Below are 6,000 nucleotides of genomic sequence, written 5' to 3' on the forward strand. Positions count from 1 at the left end.
TGTTGCTTGTGTTCCTTGAAACCTTGTGAGCCTAGCACCCCAAGTGTGATGCCTCAAATGCTTCACACAACACCAAATGCTCTTGGAAAGACTCTTGAGATAACACACACTTCTCAAAATCGGCCAAGCCCTCTTGTTTCTTAGTGTTCAACTTGTGTCACCAATTTTGTGGAGAATGGGTCTCTTATATAGTGTTGACACATCTAGGGTTACACCATGTAAACCCTAATGTGTCATGACTCTTCATTTCCATGACCCATGGGTTTGTAACTCCCATGGAGCATCCATGGAGCATCCTATGGGTAGAACCCAACTTGATAATCCATGGAGCCTCTTAGCCCACTATATAAGATATAGATGATTTACATAAACAACCCATATATTTAATTAGTTATCCTTTGATCACTTAATTAATTCCAAATTAATTCTTTGATCAACTAATCAAATAATATTATTAATATATTAGAACTTATAATATATTAATAATCTCCAAGTGTTATTTCTCTCATTTAGTCTATCCAATTGCATGGTGCCATGCAACCCAAATGGACCATGCCGGGTCGGGTCAAGTACAAGCCCGAAATAGTTATGGACTTAGACACCTTATCCAACAGTCTCCCACTTGGATAAGTCTAATAACTATATCTCTAGTACTTCAGGAACCGACCGACAATCGTAGCTCTTTCAAGGTCTCTCGGAACTGAGAAGATGATGGTACGCCATTTAAGATAAGTGATCATATAATCCTCCGTTCTAGATATCAGCCGGACAAATACATGGAACATTATCTTGCTTATTGTCTGGCATTTGTTTCCCGATTTCCGATTTGTTTGACATAGAACTTAATTGAACACATCAACTTAGTTCTAACCGAGCCCGGTACATGGGTCAAAACAAAATCATCGAGGGGCCCAGATATCAGCTTCTAATCCAAGAAGGAACAGAAAAACTTCGACTCATATGTTAGTTCTACCACTCACTGAATTACACACAAAAGTACGTTCTATAACATCGAGTTACCAAATGCGGTTTCGTACAGTCAATGCATAACCAACTTGTAAGTAACAAATCATATCTATAGGTTTGAAGACTTATATGATATTACCGTCTCACGATCACTCGAGATAGAATTCCATGAAGTGATTCCAGTGAGCGTGGGTTGAGTCCAATGCTCAGAACTTATGAGCACTCATGATTGTTGAAGCCTTGTCCAAGACCTCTACAACCAAACATGACAGTCTTGATTCATATCTACTTCCAACATATGACCGACTGTGGAGGTTTGAATAATATGTTATACCAAACAAAATTATTCTGGAAGTCAAAACATGCAAAAGAAATATAGTAAACGATCGACAAGAGATAGTAACACTTTACTCATAAATAAAATACTTTTTATTCATCATCAAATGTCAATTACACTTTACAAATTTCGAGACTATCTAACTACTAAATCTAATATCATCCTTCAGCCCTATGCTCCGAGCATGTTGAAGATGCTTAACCCGAGACAGTCCCTTTGTGAGGGGATCTGCTGGATTCTCATCTGATGATACCCTCTTTGCCACGAGGTGTCCTTCTTCGATCCGATGTCTAATGAAATGGTATTTTCTGTCGATGTGCTTGGATCTCCCATGATCCCTTGGTTCCTTGGCTAAGGCAACAGCACTTTCACTATCACAGAAAATTTACATTGGCTCTTTAATAGTTGGTACAACTCCAAGGTCTCCAATGAAGTTCTTCAGCCATATAGCCTCCTTTGCTGCTTCGCTAGCTGCAATATACTCTGATTCACAAGTAGAATCTGCCACTGTCTCTTGCTTGGAACTCTTCCAAGAAATTGCTCCTCCGTTTAGGGTAAAGACCCAGCCCGAATGAGAGCGGAAATTATCCAAATCAGTCTGGAAGCTAGCATCACTATACCCTACAACTCTCAAGTCATCACTCCACCGAGGGTAAGAACCCAGTCCTTAGTCCTCCGTAGGTACTTGAGGATATTCTTTACCGCAGTCCAGTGTGCCTTGCCAGGGTTCGCCTGATACCTGCTAACCATGCTCAAGGCAAAAGCTACATCGGGTCGAGTACACGTCATAGCATACATGATCGATCCTACAGCCGAAGCGTAAGGTGTTCGACTCATTTCTGCTATCTCAGCCTCAGTGCTAGGGCTTTGTGTCTTACTCAATCTGGTGTTACTCTGGATGGGTAACTCTCCTTTCTTGGAATCCTGCATGCTGAATCTCTTCAGCACCTTATCCAAGTAGGTACTCTGACTAAGTCCAATTAGTCTTTTACTCCGATCTCTCAAGATCCTTATCCCTAGAATATAGGCAGCTTCACCAAGGTCCTTCATAGCGAAACACTTCCCAAGCCAGGATTTTACTTCCTGCAGGGTTGGAATGCCGTTTCCTATGAGTAGTATGTCATCCACATACAATACCAAAAAGCTAACTATACTCCCACTAGCCTTGACATAAACACAAGATTCATCTTCACTCCTAGAAAAGCCAAATTCCTTGACCTTTTCATCAAAGCAAAGATTCCATCTGTGAGGTGCTTGCTTCAATCCATAAATGGATTTCTCAAGCTTACACACTCTATTAGGGTACTCGTTGCTGACAAAACCCTCTGGCTGACTCATGTAAACATCTTCAGCCAACTTCCCATTAAGGAAAGCGGTTTTGACATCCATCTGCCATATTTCATAATCATGAAATGCAGCTATGGCTAACAGAACCCGAATAGACTTAATCTTGGCTGCTGGAGAAAAGGTCTCATCATAATCCACTCCAGGAATTTGAGAGAAGCCCTTTGCAACCAGTCTAGCCTTATAAGTGTGTACTTTACCATCCATGTCGGTCTTCTTCTTGAAGACCCATTTGCACCCTACTGTCTTACGACCTGGTACATTTTCAACCAAGTTCCAAACTTGATTGTCATACATGGATTGTATCTCGCTATCCATAGCCTCTTTCCATTTAGCAGACTCGGGGCCTGCCATGGCTTCCTCGTAGCTGTTAGGTTCATCTTGACTTACTAGTGTCTCATCACTAATAAGTGTCTCACCTTCTGCAGTAATATGGAAACCATAGTAATGCTCAGGTGCACTCCTAACTCTCGTGGAACGTCTCAGAGGTATAGATTTGTCAATTTGCTCAACAGGAGTTTCCTCCTCAAGTTGAGGGCTAGAGTTTGAAGTTCCTTCACCGCTTGATTCTTGAATTTCTTCAAGATCAATTTGCCTCCCACTGTCTCCTTGGCTTATAAACTCTCTTTCTCGAAAGACTCCTCTTCTTGCTACAAAAACCACATTGTCACTAGGTCTGTAGAAGAGGTAACCAAAGAATGGTTGTGGGTAACCGATGAAAATACACCTCTCGCTTCGAGGTTCAAGCTTATCATGAGTCTCGCGTCTCACGAAAGCCTCGCAACCCCAAATCTTGATGTGGTCTAGTTTAGGTACTTTACCAGTCCACATCTCGTGAGGAGTTTTGGCAACTTTCTTTGTAGGGACTAAATTAAGAATATGGGCGGCAGTCTCTAAGGCATACCCCCAGAATGAGATTAGTAGCGAATCTCGACTCATCATGGAACGAACCATATCCAACAAGGTTCGATTACGCCTCTCAGCCACACCATTCAACGGCGGTGTCCTGGGAGGTGTCAATTGTGAGACTATCCCACATTCCCTTAGATAGTCGAGGAACTCTGAACTAAGATACTCACCACCATGATCGGATCGAAGCATCTTAATGTTCCTGCCCAATTGATTCTCGACTTCCTGTTTAAATTCCTTAAGCCTCTCGAAAGTCTCTGACTTATGCTTGATCAAGTAGACATATCCATATCTACTATAATCATCAGTAAAAGTCAAATAATAACGATTAGCATCGCTTGTGGCATGTTTGAATGGTCCACACACATCCGTGTGTATAAGGTCCAACAAACCTTCACACCTCGCACACGAACCTGTGAAGGGTGACTTTGTCATTTTTCCAAGTAAGCATGATTCGCAACTATCATCTGACTTTAGGTCAAACGACTCCAAGACTCCATCCTTTTGGAGTTGGCCTATGCGTTTCTTGCTTATATGTCCAAGACGACAGTGCCATAAAGATGCTTTATCCAAGTTATTATTAGTAGAATCAATACACAAAACATTATTTCCTAAGTTATCTACAACAGACACAGCTTCATACACACCATCACAAGGTAATGCTTTAAAATAAAGAACATTATTAAAGAAAGCATCAATAGAACCAACTTCATTATTAAATGAAAAGGTAAACCCTTGTTTGTACAAAGCATGAAAGGAAATAATATTTCTTGCCATTCCTGGCGAATAACAACACTTATTCAAATCTAAACTAAACCCACTACTTAGCGATAAAGTATAAACTCCAATCTTGGTGACAGGTATAGCTTTCCTATTCCCCATGATCAAGTTTATCCTTCCTTGCTCCACATCCTCACTTCTTTTTAGTCCCTGCAAGTCACAACAAATGTGAATACCACACCCGGTATCAAGGACCCAAGAATTAGAATGGGGTGAGTTATTAGAAATGATAGTGTAAATACCTGCATGGTTGGGTTTAACTTTCCCATCCTTGACATCTTGCTGGTATTTTGGGCAGTTCCGCTTCCAATGAGCCTTTTCATGGCAATAGAAGCATTCAGCCTCTTTTGGGTCAGAAGAAGGAGTAATGAAACCTTTATTGGTTCCACTTGAAGAAGAGCCATCAAGGGTCCGAGCCTTGGTACCCTTAGAAGAGCTCTTTCTCTTCCTCCCTCGACTTTTCCCGATTGCCAAAACCGGAGTAGACTTTGGAGTAGGAGTGATAGCAACCAACTTCCCCTTAAGACCTGTTTCTGCGGTCTTGAGAAGTCCCTGAAGTTTGCTGAGGGTGACTTCTTCCTTGTTCATGTGATATGTCATGCGGAATTGATCATAGCACGATGGTAAGGAATGCAAAATAATATCTATTGCAAGATCCTCCGGGAAGTTCACATTAAGCTTCAGCAAACGATCCACATACCTTTGCATTTTCTGCATGTGGCTCGTGACGAATTCCCCGTCCTTCATCATGATTGTTATCATGGAGCAGATGATTTCATACCTCTCTTGCCTTGCACTTTGATGGTATCTTTCCATCAAATCTTGGTGCATGTCATAAGGGTAGAAATCCTCATAAGACTTTTGGAGTTCCGCTGTCATCGTGGCCATCATGATGCAAGCCACTTTCGTAGCATCCCTTTCATGTGCCCGGAATTCAGCGATCTCCTGAGGAGTTGCAGTGGACTCATTAATCTCCTTAAGCTCCTTGTCAAGGACATATTCTTTGTCCTCGTAGCGGGTAATCATCCTGATGTTTCTGATCCACTCATTAAAGTTGGATCCATCAAAGGTGACTTTCCCACACAAGTTCATAAGGGAAAAGGAGCCATTAGGATTAGAGCCAGAAGCATTGTTGAAAGACATCTGAAGAAAAGAGGACAAGATTAGTTTAGATAAGAGAGTCCTTAATAAAACACCCAAATGTAATATTAAGGCTAGGATCCAATCACAATATAATATAACTTAGAAGAGGTATGTCGTAATCTAAGCTATATCATATTTGAAAGGTAGGTGAATGACGATTCACCAATTTCCACCACGAAAACCGCAATATTTTAGTATTAGGTTTTTGAATGGTTCTTAGAAATTCCTAGATTCTTTGAGATTCAATGAACTTTTCAAAGGCATGTTTCAATATCGAGTGTGCCCTCCAAGTTTTGTGACTGGGATACCGAGGATCACAAAACGAGGTGTGAAGTAACCATGCAAATCACTTGGTACCCTTAAAGTTTATCACTCAATCGATGTGCCGGTTAACCACACACGCTCCACGGATACTATAATAAACCCTAAGTCACCCTTTACCTACCTTGTTAAGTCCAAGTTAGTGTGCCGGTTAACCACACACGCTCCACCAACGACTTAATCAAAGTGTAAAGTGTAAT

The sequence above is a fragment of the Lactuca serriola genome, chromosome 3 (assembly GCF_051521515.1).
Source record: "Lactuca serriola cultivar US96UC23 chromosome 3, Lser_US96UC23_V15, whole genome shotgun sequence".
NCBI classification, from domain to species: Eukaryota; Viridiplantae; Streptophyta; class Magnoliopsida; order Asterales; family Asteraceae; genus Lactuca; species Lactuca serriola.